Source organism: Amia ocellicauda, unplaced genomic scaffold, assembly GCF_036373705.1.
Source record: "Amia ocellicauda isolate fAmiCal2 unplaced genomic scaffold, fAmiCal2.hap1 HAP1_SCAFFOLD_77, whole genome shotgun sequence".
In the NCBI taxonomy this organism is placed as follows: domain Eukaryota; kingdom Metazoa; phylum Chordata; class Actinopteri; order Amiiformes; family Amiidae; genus Amia; species Amia ocellicauda.
Genome location: NW_027103004.1, coordinates 197,501 through 216,519, shown reverse-complemented (window position 1 = coordinate 216,519; position 19,019 = coordinate 197,501). Strand labels below are relative to the sequence as shown.

The window sequence follows — 19,019 nt, the reverse complement described above, 5'->3', positions numbered from 1 at the left end:
AGTTCAACTGCAAGTATGAGCGGCAGAAACGGATATTGCCTTCCCTTTAAGTAGAGCGTCAGGGACAGCCTCCCTGGCTTACGGCCATACTAGCCTGAATACGCCCGATCTCGTCCGATCTCGGAAGCTAAGCAGGCTCGGGCCTGGTCAGTACTTGGATGGGAGACTGCCTGGGAATACCAGGTGCTGTAAGCTTTTGCATCTTTTACACACCAGAGGGCGACAAATCACGAGTTTTAACTTTGGATACACGCAATTTCATCATTATTTCAGATTTGACTTCCCCAAATACACAGGCATACAATAGATCTTGTTCTCCAACGTAAACGGTCCCTAGTAACTAGTGTACATTCGTAAATAAATTGAGCATCATGGCTAGAAGTGACTAAATGTTGCCTAATCTTTCTCATCGAGAAATGACACAATTACACCAACACAAAAAGGAACTCCACCGGACAAAGTTCAGTGCTCACAAGGAGCCTCATTCAACACACACGGTTCCATTCCCATTCATGCAAAGCACGAAAGTGTAAAACTTGGGAAAATACTTGAGAGCAAAGATCACATTCAATCTCATTCAAGGCACGGATGTGAATGCAACGGGATGAAATTACTGAAATGATGCCTGCCCTCAAACTGTGATGATGGACTACCCGACTCGCCAATAATATTGGGTTCTGGTGTATTGAAATACAGGAGCTGCTGGATTTGTGTGTTTTCTTACCCCCTCACCATAGTTTGTCAAATGTTTAAACAACTGAACTTATATTCAAGGTTTGTTTCTCTTCATATGTTTTACTGGTTTACATTTGTCTCAGCAACCTGTTGAATGATTCTTCTGCTTTCAAAACAAAATGACAACAGGATGAATGCACACACTTGAAAATACAATACATGCAATGTTATGCATCATAGTGATGCAACCTCCTTTCAGTTTCATACTGCATGTCAATTGAAATCCTTACTGAAATGCACACCTTCTCAAGATTGCGCTTGACTGGCGTGTCAGGCACTCAATTACAGCTGTTTTATCAAGACAATGTGTTTTTTTTTGTAAAATATAGTTCCGGTCTGGTGTGGCACCCCAGCTAACGCACAACGTTGCCACAACATGGCGTGTTAGCAGGGACTGTCTGCGGCGCGCTGCTGTGTCCCGGGCTTTAGAGTAGAGAGACAGTTCAACTGCAAGTATGAGCGGCAGAAACGGATATTGCCTTCCCTTTAAGTAGTGCGTCAGGGACAGCCTCTCTGGCTTACGGCCATACTAGCCTGAATACGCCCGATCTCGTCCGATCTCAGAAGCTAAGCAGGCTCTGGCCTGGTTAGTACTTGGATGGGAGACTGCCTGGGAATACCAGGTGCTGTAAGCTTTTGCATCTTTTACACACCAGAGGGCGACAAATCACGAGTTTTAACTTTGGATACACGCAATTTCATCATTATTTCAGATTTTACTTCCCCAAATACAAAGGCATACAATAGATCTTGTTCTCCAACGTAAACGGTCCCTAGTAACTAGCGTACATTCGTAAATAAATTGAGCATCATGGCTAGAAGTGACTAAATGTTGCCTAATCTATCTCATCGAGAAATGACACAATTACAGCAACACAAAAAGGAACTCCACTGGACAAAGTTCAGTGCTCACAAGGAGCTTCATTCAACACACACGGTTCCATTCCCATTCATGCAAAGCATGAAAGTGTAAAACTTGGAAATATACTTGAGAGTAAAGATCACATTCAATCTCATTCAAGGCACGGATGTGAATGCAACGGGATGAAATTACTGAAATGATGCCTGCCCTCGAACTGTGATGATGGACTGCCCGACTCGCCAATAATATTGGGTTGTGGTGTATTGAAATACAGGAGCTGCTGGATTTGTGTGTTTTCTTACCCCCTCACCATAGTTTGTCAAATGTTTAAACAACTGAACTTATATTCAAGGTTTGTTTCTCTTCATATGTTTTACTGGTTAAATTTGTCTCAGCAACCTGTTGAATGATTCTTCTGCTTTCAAATTAAAATGACAACAGGATGAATGCACACACATGAAAATACAATACATGCAATGTTATGCATCATAGTGATGCAACCTCCTTTCAGTTTCATACTGCATGTCAATTGAAATCCTTACTGAAATGCACACCTTCTCAAGATTGCGCTTGACTGGCGTGTCAGGCACTCAATTACAGCTGTTTTATCAAGACAATGTGTTCGTTTTGTAAAATATAGTTCCGGTCTGGTGTGGCACCCCAGCTAACGCACAACGTTGCCACAACGTTTCGTGTTAGCAGGGACTGTCTACGGCGCGCTGGTGTGTCCCGGACTTTAGAGTAGAGAGACAGTTCAACTGCAAGTATGAGCGGCAGAAACGGATATTGCCTTCCCTTTAAGTAGAGCGTCAGGGACAGCCTCCCTGGCTTACGGCCATACTAGCCTGAATACGCCCGGTCTCGTCCGATCTCGGAAGCTAAGCAGGCTCGGGCCTGGTCAGTACTTGAATGGGAGACCGCCTGGGAATACCAGGTGCTGTAAGCTTTTGCACACCAGAGGGCGACAAATCACGAGTTTTAACTTTGGATACACGCAATTTCATCATTATTTCAGATTTGACTTCCCCAAATACACAGGCATACAATAGATCTTGTTCTCCAACGTAAACGGTCCCTAGTAACTAGGGTACATTCGTAAATAAATTGAGCATCATGGCTAGAAGTGACTAAATGTTGCCTAATCTTTCTCATCGAGAAATGACACAATTACAGCAACACAAAAAGGAACTCCACCGGACAAAGTTCAGTGCTCACAAGGAGCCTCATTCAACACACACGGTTCCATTCCCATTCATGCAAAGCACGAAAGTGTAAAACTTGGGAACATACTTGAGAGCAAGGATCACATTCAATCTCATTCAAGGCACGGATGTGAATGCAACGGGATGAAATTACTGAAATGATGCCTGCCCTCGAGCTGTGATGATGGACTACCCGACTCGCCAATAATATTGGGTTCTGGTGTATTGAAATACAGGAGCTGCTGGATTTGTGTGTTTTCTTACCCCCTCACCATAGTTTGTCAAATGTTTAAACAACTGAACTTATATTCAAGGTTTGTTTCTCTTCATATGTTTTACTGGTTTACATTTGTCTCAGCAACCTGTTGAATGATTCTTCTGCTTTCAAAACAAAATGACAACAGGATGAATGCACACACTTGAAAATACAATACATGCAATGTTATGCATCATAGTGATGCAACCTCCTTTCAGTTTCATACTGCATGTCAATTGAAATCCTTACTGAAATGCACACCTTCTCAAGATTGCGCTTGACTGGCGTGTCAGGCACTCAATTACAGCTGTTTTATCAAGACAATGTGTTCGTATTGTAAAATATAGTTCCGGTCTGGTTTGGCACCCCAGCTAACGCACAACGTTGCCACAACGTTTCGTGTTAGCAGGGACTGTCTGCGGCGCGCTAGTGTGTCCCGGACTTTAGAGTAGAGAGACAGTTCATTTGCAAGTATGAGCGGCAGAAACGGATATTGCCTTCCCTTTAAGTAGAGCGTCAGGGACAGCCTCCCTGGCTTACGGCCATACTAGCCTGAATACGCCCGATCTCGTCCAATCTCGGAAGCTAAGCAGGCTCGGGCCTGGTCAGTACTTGGATGGGAGACCGCCTGGGAATACCAGGTGCTGTAAGCTTTTGCATCTTTAACACACCAGAGGGCGACAAATCACGAGTCTTAACTTTGGATACACGCAATTTCATCATTATTTCAGATTTGACTTCCCCAAATACACAGGCATACAATAGATCTTGTTCTCCAACGTAAACGGTCCCTAGTAACTAGGGTACATTCGTAAATAAATTGAGCATCATGGCTAGAAGTGACTAAATGTTGCCTAATCTTTCTCATCGAGAAATGACACAATTACAGCAACACAAAAAGGAACTCCACCGGACAAAGTTCAGTGCTCACAAGGAGCCTCATTCAACACACACGGTTCCATTCCCATTCATGCAAAGCACGAAAGTGTAAAACTTGGGAACATACTTGAGAGCAAAGATCACATTCAATCTCATTCAAGGCACGGATGTGAATGCAACGGGATGAAATTACTGAAATGATGCCTGCCCTCGAACTGTGATGATGGACTACCCGACTCGCCAATAATATTGGGTTCTGGTGTATTGAAATACAGGAGCTGCTGGATTTGTGTGTTTTCTTACCCCCTCACCATAGTTTGTCAAATGTTTAAACAACTGAACTTATATTCAAGGTTTGATTCTCTTCATATGTTTTACTGGTTTACATTTGTCTCAGCAACCTGTTGAATGATTCTTCTGCTTTCAAAACAAAATGACAACAGGATGAATGCACACACTTGAAAATACAATACATGCAATGTTATGCATCATAGTGATGCAACCTCCTTTCAGTTTCATACTGCATGTCAATTGAAATCCTTACTGAAATGCACACCTTCTCAAGATTGCGCTTGACTGGCGTGTCAGGCACTCAATTACAGCTGTTTTATCAAGACAATGTGTTCGTTTTGTAATATATAGTTCCGGTCTGGTGTGGCACCCCAGCTAACGCACAACGTTGCCACAATGTTGCCACAACGTGGCGTGTTAGCAGGGACTGGCTGCGGCGCGCTGGTGTGTCCCGGGCTTTAGAGTAGAGAGACAGTTCAACTGCAAGTATGAGCGGCAGAAACGGATATTGCCTTCCCTTTAAGTAGAGCGTCAGGGACAGCCTCCCTGGCTTACGGCCATACTAGCCTGAATACGCCCGATCTCGTCCGATCTCGGAAGCTAAGCAGGCTCGGGCCTGGTCAGTACTTGGATGGGAGAGCGCCTGGGAATACCAGGTGCTGTAAGCTTTTGCATCTTTTACATACCAGAGGGCGACAAATCACGATTTTTAACTTTGGATACGCGCAATTTCATCATTATTTCAGATTTGACTTCCCCAAATACACAGGCATACAATAGATCTTGTTCTCCAACGTAAACGGTCCCTAGTAACTAGGGTACATTCGTAAATAAATTGAGCATCATGGCTAGAAGTGACTAAATGTTGCCTAATCTTTCTCATCGAGAAATGACACAATTACAGCAACACAAAAAGGAACTCCACCGGACAAAGTTCAGTGCTCACAAGGAGCCTCATTCAACACACACGGTTCCATTCCCATTCATGCAAAGCACGAAAGTGTAAAACTTGGGAACATACTTGAGAGCAAAGATCACATTCAATCTCATTCAAGGCACGGATGTGAATGCAACGGGATGAAATTACTGAAATGATGCCTGCCCTCGAACTGTGATGATGGACTACCCGACTCGCCAATAATATTGGGTTCTGGTGTATTGAAATACAGGAGCTGCTGGATTTGTGTGTTTTCTTACCCCCTCACCATAGTTTGTCAAATGTTTAAACAACTGAACTTATATTCAAGGTTTGTTTCTCTTCATATGTTTTACTGGTTTACATTTGTCTCAGCAACCTGTTGAATGATTCTTCTGCTTTCAAAACAAAATGACAACAGGATGAATGCACACACTTGAAAATACAATACATGCAATGTTATGCATCATAGTGATGCAACCTCCTTTCAGTTTCATACTGCATGTCAATTGAAATCCTTACTGAAATGCACACCTTCTCAAGATTGCGCTTGACTGGCGTGTCAGGCACTCAATCACAGCTGTTTTATCAAGACAATGTGTTCGTTTTGTAATATATAGTTCCGGTCTGGTGTGGCACCCCAGCTAACGCACAACGTTGCCACAATGTTGCCACAACGTGGCGTGTTAGCAGGGATTGGCTGCGGCGCGCTGGTGTGTCCCGGGCTTTAGAGTAGAGAGACAGTTCAACTGTAAGTATGAACGGCAGAAACGGATATTGCCTTCCCTTTAAGTAGAGCGTCAGGGACAGCCTCCCTGGCTTACGGCCATACTAGCCTGAATACGCCCGATCTCATCCGATCTCGGAAGCCAAGCGGGCTCGGGCCTGGTCAGTACTTGGATGGGAGACCGCCTGGGAATACCAGGTGCTGTAAGCTTTTGCACCTTTTACACACCAGAGGGCGACAAATCACGAGTTTTAACTTTGGATACACACAATTTCATCATTATTTCAGATTTTACTTCCCCAAATACACAGGCATACAATAGATCTTGTTCTCCAACGTAAACGGTCCCTAGTAACTAGGGTACATTCGTAAATAAATTGAGCATCATGGCTAGAAGTGATTAAATGTTGCCTAATCTTTCTCATCGAGAAATGACACAATTACAGCAACACAAAAAGGAACTCCACCGGACAAAGTTCAGTGCTCACAAGGAGCCTCATTCAACACACACGGTTCCATTCCCATTCATGCAAAGCACGAAAGTGTAAAACTTGGGAACATACTTGAGAGCAAAGATCACATTCAATCTCATTCAAGGCACGGATGTGAATGCAACGGGATGAAATTACTGAAATGATGCCTGCCCTCGAACTGTGATGATGGACTACCCGACTCGCCAATAATATTGGGTTCTGGTGTATTGAAATACAGGAGCTGCTGGATTTGTGTGTTTTCTTACCCCCTCACCATAGTTTGTCAAATGTTTAAACAACTGAACTTATATTCAAGGTTTGTTTCTCTTCATATGTTTTACTGGTTTACATTTGTCTCAGCAACCTGTTGAATGATTCTTCTGCTTTCAAAACAAAATGACAACAGGATGAATGCACACACTTGAAAATACAATACATGCAATGTTATGCATCATAGTGATTTAACCTCCTTTCAGTTTCATACTGCATGTCAATTGAAATCCTTACTGAAATGCACACCTTCTCAAGATTGCGCTTGACTGGCGTGTCAGGCACTCAATTACAGCTGTATTATCAAGACAATGTGTTCGTTTTGTAAAATATAGTTCCGGTCTGGTGTGGCACCCCAGCTAACGCACAACGTTGCCACAACGTTTCGTGTTAGCAGGGACTGTCTGCGGCGCGCTGGTGTGTCCCGGACTTTAGAGTAGAGAGACAGTTCAACTGCAAGTATGAGCGGCAGAAACGGATATTGCCTTCCCTTTAAGTAGAGCGTCAGGGACAGCCTCCCTGGCTTACGGCCATACTAGCCTGAAAACGCCCGATCTCGTCCGATCTCGGAAGCTAAGCAGGCTCGGGCCTGGTCAGTACTTGGATGGGAGACTGCCTGGGAATACCAGGTGCTGTAAGCTTTTGCATCTTTTACACACCAGAGGGCGACAAATCACGAGTTTTAACTTTGGATACACGCAATTTCATCATTATTTCAGATTTGACTTCCCCAAATACACAGGCATACAATAGATCTTGTTCTCCAACGTAATCGGTCCCTAGTAACTAGGGTACATTCGTAAATAAATTGAGCATCATGGCTAGAAGTGACTAAATGTTGCCTAATCTTTCTCATCGAGAAATGACACAATTACAGCAACACAAAAAGGAACTCCACCGGACAAAGTTCAGTGCTCACAAGGAGCCTCATTCAACACACACGGTTCCATTCCCATTCATGCAAAGCACGAAAGTGTAAAACTTGGGAACATACTTGAGAGCAAAGATCACATTCAATCTCATTCAAGGCACGGATGTGAATGCAACGGGATGAAATTACTGAAATGATGCCTGCCCTCGAACTGTGAAGATGGACTACCCGACTCGCCAATAATATTGGGTTCTGGTGTATTGAAATACAGGAGCTGCTGGATTTGTGTGTTTTCTTACCCCCTCACCATAGTTTGTCAAATGTTTAAACAACTGAACTTATATTCAAGGTTTGTTTCTCTTCATATGTTTTACTGGTTTACATTTGTCTCAGCAACCTGTTGAATGATTCTTCTGCTTTCTAAACAAAATGACAACAGGATGAATGCACACACTTGAAAATACAATACATGCAATGTTATGCATCATAGTGATGCAACCTCCTTTCAGTTTCATACTGCATGTCAATTGAAATCCTTACTGAAATGCACACCTTCTCAAGATTGCGCTTGACTGGCGTGTCAGGCACTCAATTACAGCTGTTTTATCAAGACAATGTGTTCGTTTTGTAATATATAGTTCCGGTCTGGTGTGGCACCCCAGCTAACGCACAACGTTGCCACAACGTTTCGTGTTAGCAGGGACTGTCTGCGGCGCGCTGGTGTGTCCCGGACTTTAGAGTAGAGAGACAGTTCAACTGCAAGTATGAGCGGCAGAAACGGATATTGCCTTCCCTTTAAGTAGAGCGTCAGGGAGAGCCTCCCTGGCTTACGGCCATACTAGCCTGAATACGCCCGATCTCGTCCGATCTCGGAAGCTAAGCAGGCTCGGGCCTGGTCAGTACTTGGATGGGAGACCGCCTGGGAATACCAGGTGCTGTAAGCTTTTGCATCTTTTACACACCAGAGGGCGACAAATCACGAGTTTTAACTTTGGATACACGCAATTTCATCATTATTTCAGATTTGACTTCCCCAAATACACAGGCATACAATAGATCTTGTTCTCCAACGTAAACGGTACCTAGTAACTAGGGTACATTCGTAAATAAATTGAGCATCATGGCTAGAAGTGACTAAATGTTGCCTAATCTTTCTCATCGAGAAATGACACAATTACAGCAACACAAAAAGGAACTCCACCGGACAAAGTTCAGTGCTCACAAGGAGCCTCATTCAACACACACGGTTCCATTCCCATTCATGCAAAGCACGAAAGTGTAAAACTTGGGAACATACTTGAGAGCAAAGATCACATTCAATCTCATTCAAGGCACGGATGTGAATGCAACGGGATGAAATTACTGAAATGATGCCTGCCCTCGAACTGTGATGATGGACTACCCGACTCGCCAATAATATTGGGTTCTGGTGTATTGAAATACAGGAGCTGCTGGATTTGTGTGTTTTCTTACCCCCTCACCATAGTTTGTCAAATGTTTAAACAACTGAACTTATATTCAAGGTTTGTTTCTCTTCATATGTTTTACTGGTTTACATTTGTCTCAGCAACCTGTTGAATGATTCTTCTGCTTTCAAAACAAAATGACAACAGGATGAATGCACACACTTGAAAATACAATACATGCAATGTTATGCATCATAGTGATGCAACCTCCTTTCAGTTTCATACTGCATGTCAATTGAAATCCTTACTGAAATGCACACCTTCTCAAGATTGCGCTTGACTGGCGTGTCAGGCACTCAATTACAGCTGTTTTATCAAGACAATGTGTTCGTTTTGTAAAATATAGTTCCGGTCTGGTGTGGCACCCCAGCTAACGCACAACGTTGCCACAACGTTTCGTGTTAGCAGGGACTGTCTGCAGCGTGCTGGTGTGTCCCGGACTTTAGAGTAGAGAGACAGTTCAACAGCAAGTATGAGTGGCAGAAACGGATATTGCCTTCCCTTTAAGTAGAGGGTCAGGGACAGCCTCCCTGGCTTACGGCCATACTAGTCTGAATACGCCCGATCTCGTCCGATCTCGGAAGCTAAGCAGGCTCGGGCCTGGTCAGTACTTGGATGGGAGACCACCTGGGAATACCAGGTGCTGTAAGCTTTTGCATCTTTTACACACCAGAGGGCGACAAATCACGAGTTTTAACTTTGGATACACGCAATTTCATCATTATTTCAGATTTGACTTCCCCAAATACACAGGCATACAATTGATCTTGTTCTCCAACGTAAACGGTCCCTAGTAACTAGGGTACATTCGTAAATAAATTGAGCATCATGGCTAGAAGTGACTAAATGTTGCCTAATCTTTCTCATCGAGAAATGACACAATTACAGCAACACAAAAAGGAACTCCACCGGACAAAGTTCAGTGCTCACAAGGAGCCTCATTCAACACACACGGATCCATTCCCATTCATGCAAAGCACGAAAGTGTAAAACTTGGGAACATACTTGAGAGCAAAGATCACATTCAATCTCATTCAAGGCACGGATGTGAATGCAACGGGATGAAATTACTGAAATGATGCCTGCCCTCGAACTGTGATGATGGACTACCCGACTCGCCAATAATATTGGGTTCTGGTGTATTGAAATACAGGAGCTGCTGGATTTGTGTGTTTTCTTACCCCCTCACCATAGTTTGTCAAATGTTTAAACAACTGAACTTATATTCAAGGTTTATTTCTCTTCATATGTTTTACTGGTTTACATTTGTCTCAGCAACCTGTTGAATGATTCTTCTGCTTTCAAAACAAAATGACAACAGGATGAATGCACACACTTGAAAATACAATACATGCAATGTTATGCATCATAGTGATGCAACCTCCTTTCAGTTTCATACTGCATGTCAATTGAAATCCTTACTGAAATGCACACCTTCTCAAGATTGCGCTTGACTGGCGTGTCAGGCACTCAATTACAGCTGTATTATCAAGACAATGTGTTCGTTTTGTAAAATATAGTTCCGGTCTGGTGTGGCACCCCAGCTAACGCACAACGTTGCCACAACGTTTCGTGTTAGCAGGGACTGTCTGCGGCGCGCTGGTGTGTCCCGGACTTTAGAGTAGAGAGACAGTTCATTTGCAAGTATGAGCGGCAGAAACGGATATTGCCTTCCCTTTAAGTAGAGCGTCAGGGACAGCCTCCCTGGCTTACGGCCATACTAGCCTGAATACGCCCGATCTCGGAAGCTAAGCAGGCTCGGGCCTGGTCAGTACTTGGATGGGAGACCGCCTGGGAATACCAGGTGCTGTAAGCTTTTGCATCTTTTACATACCAGAGGGCGACAAATCACGAGTTTTAACTTTGGATACACGCAATTTCATCATTATTTCAGATTTGACTTCCCCAAATACACAGGCATACAATAGATCTTGTTCTCCAACGTAAACGGTCCCTAGTAACTAGGGTACATTCGTAAATAAATTGAGCATCATGGCTAGAAGTGACTAAATGTTGCCTAATCTTTCTCATCGAGAAATGACACAATTACACCAACACAAAAAGGAACTCCACCGGACAAAGTTCAGTGCTCACAAGGAGCCTCATTCAACACACACGGTTCCATTCCCATTCATGCAAAGCACGAAAGTGTAAAACTTGGGAACATACTTGAGAGCAAAGATCACATTCAATCTCATTCAAGGCACGGATGTGAATGCAACGGGATGAAATTACTGAAATGATGCCTGCCCTCGAACTGTGATGATGGACTACCCGACTCGCCAATAATATTGGGTTCTGGTGTATTGAAATACAGGAGCTGCTGGATTTGTGTGTTTTCTTACCCCCTCACCATAGTTTGTCAAATGTTTAAACAACTGAACTTATATTCAAGGTTTGTTTCTCTTCATATGTTTTACTGGTTTACATTTGTCTCAGCAACCTGTTGAATGATTCTTCTGCTTTCAAAACAAAATGACAACAGGATGAATGCACACACTTGAAAATACAATACATGCAATGTTATGCATCATAGTGATGCAACCTCCTTTCAGTTTCATACTGCATGTCAATTGAAATCCTTACTGAAATGCACACCTTCTCAAGATTGCGCTTGACTGCCGTGTCAGGCACTCAATTACAGCTGTATTATCAAGACAATGTGTTCGTTTTGTAAAATATAGTTCCGGTCTGGTGTGGCACCCCAGCTAACGCACAACGTTGCCACAACGTTTCGTGTTAGCAGGGACTGTCTGCAGCGTGCTGGTGTGTCCCGGACTTTAGAGTAGAGAGACAGTTCAACTGCAAGTATGAGTGGCAGAAACGGATATTGCCTTCCCTTTAAGTAGAGGGTCAGGGACAGCCTCCCTGACTTACGGTCATACTAGTCTGAATACGCCCGATCTCGTCCGATCTCGGAAGCTAAGCAGGTTCGGGCCTGGTTAGTACTTGGATGGGAGACCGCCTGGGAATACCAGGTGCTGTAAGCTTTTGCATCTTTTACACACCAGAGGGCGACAAATCACGAGTTTTAACTTTGGATACACGCAATTTCATCATTATTTCAGATTTGACTTCCCCAAATTCACAGGCATACAATAGATCTTGTTCTCCAACGTAAACGGTCCCTAGTAACTAGGGTACATTCGTAAATAAATTGAGCATCATGGCTAGAAGTGACTAAATGTTGCCTAATCTTTCTCATCGAGAAATGACACAATTACAGCAACACAAAAAGGAACTCCACCGGGAAATGTTCAGTGTTCACAAGGAGCCTCATTCAACACACACGGTTCCATTCCCATTCATGCAAAGCACGAAAGTGTAAAACTTGGGAACATACTTGAGAGCAAAGATCACATTCAATCTCATTCAAGGCACGGATGTGAATGCAACGGGATGAAATTACTGAAATGATGCCTGCCCTCGAACTGTGATGATGGACTACCCGACTCGCCAATAATATTGGGTTCTGGTGTATTGAAATACAGGAGCTGCTGGATTTGTGTGTTTTCTTACCCCCTCACCATAGTTTGTCAAATGTTTAAACAACTGAACTTATATTCAAGGTTTGTTTCTCTTCATATGTTTTACTGGTTTACATTTGTCTCAGCAACCTGTTGAATGATTCTTCTGCTTTCAAAACAAAATGACAACAGGATGAATGCACACACTTGAAAATATAATACATGCAATGTTATGCATCATAGTGATGCAACCTCCTTTCAGTTTCATACTGCATGTCAATTGAAATCCTTACTGAAATGCACACCTTCTCAAGATTGCGCTTGACTGGCGTGTCAGGCACTCAATTACAGCTGTTTTATCAAGACAATGTGTTCGTTTTGTAAAATATAGTTCCGGTCTGGTGTGGCACCCCAGCTAACGCACAACGTTGCCACAACGTTTCGTGTTAGCAGGGACTGTCTGCAGCGTGCTGGTGTGTCCCGGACTTTAGAGTAGAGAGACAGTTCAACTGCAAGTATGAGTGGCAGAAACGGATATTGCCTTCCCTTTAAGTAGAGGGTCAGGGACAGCCTCCCTGACTTATGGTCATACTAGTCTGAATACGCCCGATCTCGTCCGATCTCGGAAACTAAGCAGGTTCGGGCCTGGTTAGTACTTGGATGGGAGACCGCCTGGGAATACCAGGTGCTGTAAGCTTTTGCATCTTTTATACACCAGAGGGCGACAAATCACGAGTCTTAACTTTGGATACACGCAATTTCATCATTATTTCAGATTTGACTTCCCCAAATACACAGGCATACAATAGATCTTGTTCTCCAACGTAAACGGTCCCTAGTAACTAGGGTACATTCGTAAATAAATTGAGCATCATGGCTAGAAGTGACTAAATGTTGCCTAATCTTTCTCATCGAGAAATGACACAATTACACCAACACAAAAAGGAACTCCACCGGACAAAGTTCAGTGCTCACAAGGAGCCTCATTCAACACACACGGTTCCATTCCCATTCATGCAAAGCACGAAAGTGTAAAACTTGGGAACATACTTGAGAGCAAAGATCACATTCAATCTCATTCAAGGCACGGATGTGAATGCAACGGGATGAAATTACTGAAATGATGCCTGCCCTCGAACTGTGATGATGGACTACCCGACTCGCCAATAATATTGGGTTCTGGTGTATTGAAATACAGGAGCTGCTGGATTTGTGTGTTTTCTTACCCCCTCACCATAGTTTGTCAAATGTTTAAACAACTGAACTTATATTCAAGGTTTGTTTCTCTTCATATGTTTTACTGGTTTACAATTGTCTCAGCAACCTGTTGAATGATTCTTCTGCTTTCAAAACAAAATGACAACAGGATGAATGCACACACTTGAAAATACAATACATGCAATGTTATGCATCATAGTGATGCAACCTCCTTTCAGTTTCATACTGCATGTCAATTGAAATCCTTACTGAAATGCACACCTTCTCAAGATTGCGCTTGACTGCCGTGTCAGGCACTCAATTACAGCTGTATTATCAAGACAATGTGTTCGTTTTGTAAAATATAGTTCCGGTCTGGTGTGGCACCCCAGCTAACGCACAACGTTGCCACAACGTTTCGTGTTAGCAGGGACTGTCTGCAGCGTGCTGGTGTGTCCCGGACTTTAGAGTAGAGAGACAGTTCAACTGCAAGTATGAGTGGCAGAAACGGATATTGCCTTCCCTTTAAGTAGAGGGTCAGGGACAGCCTCCCTGACTTACGGTCATACTAGTCTGAATACGCCCGATCTCGTCCGATCTCGGAAGCTAAGCAGGTTCGGGCCTGGTTAGTACTTGGATGGGAGACCGCCTGGGAATACCAGGTGCTGTAAGCTTTTGCATCTTTTACACACCAGAGGGCGACAAATCACGAGTTTTAACTTTGGATACACGCAATTTCATCATTATTTCAGATTTGACTTCCCCAAATTCACAGGCATACAATAGATCTTGTTCTCCAACGTAAACGGTCCCTAGTAACTAGGGTACATTCGTAAATAAATTGAGCATCATGGCTAGAAGTGACTAAATGTTGCCTAATCTTTCTCATCGAGAAATGACACAATTACAGCAACACAAAAAGGAACTCCACCGGGAAATGTTCAGTGTTCACAAGGAGCCTCATTCAACACACACGGTTCCATTCCCATTCATGCAAAGCACGAAAGTGTAAAACTTGGGAACATACTTGAGAGCAAAGATCACATTCAATCTCATTCAAGGCACGGATGTGAATGCAACGGGATGAAATTACTGAAATGATGCCTGCCCTCGAACTGTGATGATGGACTACCCGACTCGCCAATAATATTGGGTTCTGGTGTATTGAAATACAGGAGCTGCTGGATTTGTGTGTTTTCTTACCCCCTCACCATAGTTTGTCAAATGTTTAAACAACTGAACTTATATTCAAGGTTTGTTTCTCTTCATATGTTTTACTGGTTTACATTTGTCTCAGCAACCTGTTGAATGATTCTTCTGCTTTCAAAACAAAATGACAACAGGATGAATGCACACACTTGAAAATATAATACATGCAATGTTATGCATCATAGTGATGCAACCTCCTTTCAGTTTCATACTGCATGTCAATTGAAATCCTTACTGAAATGCACACCTTCTCAAGATTGCGCTTGACTGGCGTGTCAGGCACTCAATTACAGCTGTTTTATCAAGACAATGTGTTCGTTTTGTAAAATATAGTTCCGGTCTGGTGTGGCACCCCAGCTAACGCACAACGTTGCCACAACGTTTCGTGTTAGCAGGGACTGTCTGCAGCGTGCTGGTGTGTCCCGGACTTTAGAGTAGAGAGACAGTTCAACTGCAAGTATGAGTGGCAGAAACGGATATTGCCTTCCCTTTAAGTAGAGGGTCAGGGACAGCCTCCCTGACTTACGGTCATACTAGTCTGAATACGCCCGATCTCGTCCGATCTCGGAAGCTAAGCAGGTTCGGGCCTGGTTAGTACTTGGATGGGAGACCGCCTGGGAATACCAGGTGCTGTAAGCTTTTGCATCTTTTACACACCAGAGGGCGACAAATCACGAGTTTTAACTTTGGATACACGCAATTTCATCATTATTTCAGATTTGACTTCCCCAAATTCACAGGCATACAATAGATCTTGTTCTCCAACGTAAACGGTCCCTAGTAACTAGGGTACATTCGTAAATAAATTGAGCATCATGGCTAGAAGTGACTAAATGTTGCCTAATCTTTCTCATCGAGAAATGACACAATTACAGCAACACAAAAAGGAACTCCACCGGGAAATGTTCAGTGTTCACAAGGAGCCTCATTCAACACACACGGTTCCATTCCCATTCATGCAAAGCACGAAAGTGTAAAACTTGGGAACATACTTGAGAGCAAAGATCACATTCAATCTCATTCAAGGCACGGATGTGAATGCAACGGGATGAAATTACTGAAATGATGCCTGCCCTCGAACTGTGATGATGGACTACCCGACTCGCCAATAATATTGGGTTCTGGTGTATTGAAATACAGGAGCTGCTGGATTTGTGTGTTTTCTTACCCCCTCACCATAGTTTGTCAAATGTTTAAACAACTGAACTTATATTCAAGGTTTGTTTCTCTTCATATGTTTTACTGGTTTACATTTGTCTCAGCAACCTGTTGAATGATTCTTCTGCTTTCAAAACAAAATGACAACAGGATGAATGCACACACTTGAAAATATAATACATGCAATGTTATGCATCATAGTGATGCAACCTCCTTTCAGTTTCATACTGCATGTCAATTGAAATCCTTACTGAAATGCACACCTTCTCAAGATTGCGCTTGACTGGCGTGTCAGGCACTCAATTACAGCTGTTTTATCAAGACAATGTGTTCGTTTTGTAAAATATAGTTCCGGTCTGGTGTGGCACCCCAGCTAACGCACAACGTTGCCACAACGTTGCCACAACGTTTCGTGTTAGCAGGGACTGTCTGCGGCGCGCTGGTGTGTCCCGGACTTTAGAGTAGAGAGACAGTTCATTTGCAAGTATCAGCGGCAGAAACGGATATTGCCTTCCCTTTAAGTAGAGCGTCAGGTACAGCCTCCCTGGCTTACGGCCATACTAGCCTGAATACGCCCGATCTCGGAAGCTAAGCAGGCTCGGGCCTGGTCAGTACTTGGATGGGAGACCGCCTGGGATTACCAGGTGCTGTAAGCTTTTGCATCTTTTACACACCAGAGGGCGACAAATCACGAGTTTTAACTTTGGATACACGCAATTTCATCATTATTTCAGATTTGACTTCCCCAAATACACAGGCATACAATAGATCTTGTTCTCCAACGTAAACGGTCCCTAGTAACTAGGGTACATTCGTAAATAAATTGAGCATCATGGCTAGAAGTGACTAAATGTTGCCTAATCTTTCTCATCGAGAAATGACACAATTACAGCAACACAAAAAGGAACTCCACCGGACAAAGTTCAGTGCTCACAAGGAGCCTCATTCAACACACACGGTTCCATTCCCATTCATGCAAAGCACGAAAGTGTAAAACTTGGGAACATACTTGAGAGCAAAGATCACATTCAATCTCATTCAAGGCACGGATGTGAATGCAACGGGATGAAATTACTGAAATGATGCCTGCCCTCGAACTGTGATGATGGACTACCCGACTTGCCAATAATATTGGGTTCTGGTGTATTGAAATACAGGAGCTGCTGGATTTGTGTGTTTTCTTACCCCCTCACCATAGTTTGTCAAATGTTTAAACAACTGAACTTATATTCAAGGTTTGTTTCTCTTCATATGTTTTACTGGTTTACATTTGTCTCAGCAACCTGTTGAATGATTCTTCTGCTTTCAAAACAAAATGACAACAGGATGAATGCACACACTTGAAAATACAATACATGCAATGTTATGCATCATAGTGATGCAACCTCCTTTCAGTTTCATACTGCATGTCAATTGAAATCCTTACTGAAATGCACACCTTCTCAAGATTGCGCTTGACTGGCGTGTCAGGCACTCAATTACAGCTGTATTATCAAGACAATGTGTTCGTTTTGTAAAATATAGTTCCGGTCTGGTGTGGCACCCCAGCTAACGCACAACGTTGCCACAACGTTTCGTGTTAGCAGGGACTGTCTGCGGCGCGCTGGTGTGTCCCGGACTTTAGAGTAGAGAGACAGTTCAACTGCAAGTATGAGCGGCAGAAACGGATATTGCCTTCCCTTTAAGTAGAGCGTCAGGGACAGCCTCCCTGGCTTACGGCCATACTAGCCTGAATACGCCCGATCTCGTCCGATCTCGGAAGCTAAGCAGGCTCCGGCCTGGTCAGTACTTGGATGGGAGACCGCCTGGGAATACCAGGTGCTGTAAGCTTTTGCATCTTTTACACACCAGAGGGCGACAAATCACGAGTTTTAACTTTGGATACACGCAATTTCATCATTATTTCAGATTTGACTTCCCCAAATACACAGGCATACAATAGATCTTGTTCTCCAACGTAAACGGTCCCTAGTAACTAGGGTACATTCGTAAATAAATTGAGCATCATGGCTAGAAGTGACTAAATGTTGCCTAATCTTTCTCATCGAGAAATGACACAATTACAGCAACACAAAAAGGAACTCCACCGGACAAAGTTCAGTGCTCACAAGGAGCCTCATTCAACACACACGGTTCCATTCCCATTCATGCAAAGCACGAAAGTGTAAAACTTGGGAACATACTTGAGAGCAAAGATCACATTCAATCTCATTCAAGGCACGGATGTGAATGCAACGGGATGAAATTACTGAAATGATGCCTGCCCTCGAACTGTGATGATGGACTACCCGACTCGCCAATAATATTGGGTTCTGGTGTATTGAAATACAGGAGCTGCTGGATTTGTGTGTTTTCTTACCCCCTCACCATAGTTTGTCAAATGTTTAAACAACTGAACTTATATTCAAGGTTTGATTCTCTTCATATGTTTTACTGGTTTACATTTGTCTCAGCAACCTGTTGAATGATTCTTCTGCTTTCAAAACAAAATGACAACAGGATGAATGCACACACTTGAAAATACAATACATGCAATGTTATGCATCATAGTGATGCAACCTCCTTTCAGTTTCATACTGCATGTCAATTGAAATCCTTACTGAAATGCACACCTTCTCAAGATTGCGCTTGACTGGCGTGTCAGGCACTCAATTACAGCTGTTTTATCAAGACAATGTGTTCGTTTTGTAATATATAGTTCCGGTCTGGTGTGGCACCCCAGCTAACGCACAACGTTGCCACAATGTGGCATGTAAGCAGGGACTGTCTGCGGCGCGCTGGTGTGTCCCGGGCTTTAGAGTAGAGAGACAGTTCAACTGTAAGTATGAACGGCAGAAACGGATATTGCCTTCCCTTTAAGTAGAGCGTCAGGGACAGCCTCCCTGGCTTACGGCCATACTAGCCTGAATACGCCCGATCTCGTCTGATCTCGGAAGCTAAGCAAGCTCGGGCCTGGTCAGTACTTGGATGGGAGACCGCCTGGGAATACCAGGTTCTGTAAGCTTTTGCATCTTTTACACACCAGAGGGCGACAAATCAC

At 43.4% G+C, this 19,019-nt stretch overlaps 15 non-coding genes and 2 pseudogenes across 15 annotated transcripts; all 17 read left to right on the top strand.

Annotated features, from left to right (window-relative positions):
* The first annotated feature begins 76 nt into the window (after positions 1 to 76).
* Positions 77 to 195, top strand: LOC136743148 (5S ribosomal RNA). The gene has a single exon (XR_010815259.1). It is a non-coding gene; the product is annotated as a 5S ribosomal RNA (ribosomal RNA).
* A 1,056-nt stretch (positions 196 to 1,251) lies between these two features.
* Positions 1,252 to 1,370, top strand: LOC136743257 (5S ribosomal RNA). The gene has a single exon (XR_010815362.1). It is a non-coding gene; the product is annotated as a 5S ribosomal RNA (ribosomal RNA).
* Positions 1,371 to 2,424: 1,054 nt separating this feature from the next.
* Positions 2,425 to 2,543, top strand: LOC136743197 (5S ribosomal RNA). The gene has a single exon (XR_010815305.1). It is a non-coding gene; the product is annotated as a 5S ribosomal RNA (ribosomal RNA).
* A 1,046-nt stretch (positions 2,544 to 3,589) lies between these two features.
* On the top strand, positions 3,590 to 3,708 carry LOC136743208 (5S ribosomal RNA). The gene has a single exon (XR_010815316.1). It is a non-coding gene; the product is annotated as a 5S ribosomal RNA (ribosomal RNA).
* A 1,066-nt stretch (positions 3,709 to 4,774) lies between these two features.
* Positions 4,775 to 4,893, top strand: LOC136743233 (5S ribosomal RNA). Its single transcript, XR_010815339.1, has one exon. It is a non-coding gene; the product is annotated as a 5S ribosomal RNA (ribosomal RNA).
* Positions 4,894 to 5,959: 1,066 nt separating this feature from the next.
* Positions 5,960 to 6,078, top strand: LOC136743117 (5S ribosomal RNA). The gene has a single exon (XR_010815230.1). It is a non-coding gene; the product is annotated as a 5S ribosomal RNA (ribosomal RNA).
* Positions 6,079 to 7,133: 1,055 nt separating this feature from the next.
* Positions 7,134 to 7,252, top strand: LOC136743095 (5S ribosomal RNA). The gene has a single exon (XR_010815210.1). It is a non-coding gene; the product is annotated as a 5S ribosomal RNA (ribosomal RNA).
* Positions 7,253 to 8,307: 1,055 nt separating this feature from the next.
* On the top strand, positions 8,308 to 8,426 carry LOC136742992 (5S ribosomal RNA). Its single transcript, XR_010815111.1, has one exon. It is a non-coding gene; the product is annotated as a 5S ribosomal RNA (ribosomal RNA).
* A 1,055-nt stretch (positions 8,427 to 9,481) lies between these two features.
* LOC136743082 (5S ribosomal RNA) lies at positions 9,482 to 9,600 on the top strand. Its single transcript, XR_010815198.1, has one exon. It is a non-coding gene; the product is annotated as a 5S ribosomal RNA (ribosomal RNA).
* A 1,055-nt stretch (positions 9,601 to 10,655) lies between these two features.
* Positions 10,656 to 10,764, top strand: LOC136743330 (uncharacterized; annotated as a pseudogene).
* Positions 10,765 to 11,819: 1,055 nt separating this feature from the next.
* LOC136743251 (5S ribosomal RNA) lies at positions 11,820 to 11,938 on the top strand. The gene has a single exon (XR_010815357.1). It is a non-coding gene; the product is annotated as a 5S ribosomal RNA (ribosomal RNA).
* Positions 11,939 to 12,993: 1,055 nt separating this feature from the next.
* On the top strand, positions 12,994 to 13,112 carry LOC136743310 (5S ribosomal RNA). The gene has a single exon (XR_010815413.1). It is a non-coding gene; the product is annotated as a 5S ribosomal RNA (ribosomal RNA).
* A 1,055-nt stretch (positions 13,113 to 14,167) lies between these two features.
* Positions 14,168 to 14,286, top strand: LOC136743250 (5S ribosomal RNA). Its single transcript, XR_010815356.1, has one exon. It is a non-coding gene; the product is annotated as a 5S ribosomal RNA (ribosomal RNA).
* Positions 14,287 to 15,341: 1,055 nt separating this feature from the next.
* Positions 15,342 to 15,460, top strand: LOC136743249 (5S ribosomal RNA). Its single transcript, XR_010815355.1, has one exon. It is a non-coding gene; the product is annotated as a 5S ribosomal RNA (ribosomal RNA).
* A 1,066-nt stretch (positions 15,461 to 16,526) lies between these two features.
* Positions 16,527 to 16,635, top strand: LOC136743355 (uncharacterized; annotated as a pseudogene).
* Positions 16,636 to 17,690: 1,055 nt separating this feature from the next.
* LOC136743156 (5S ribosomal RNA) lies at positions 17,691 to 17,809 on the top strand. Its single transcript, XR_010815267.1, has one exon. It is a non-coding gene; the product is annotated as a 5S ribosomal RNA (ribosomal RNA).
* A 1,055-nt stretch (positions 17,810 to 18,864) lies between these two features.
* Positions 18,865 to 18,983, top strand: LOC136743278 (5S ribosomal RNA). Its single transcript, XR_010815383.1, has one exon. It is a non-coding gene; the product is annotated as a 5S ribosomal RNA (ribosomal RNA).
* The last annotated feature ends 36 nt before the right edge of the window (positions 18,984 to 19,019 follow it).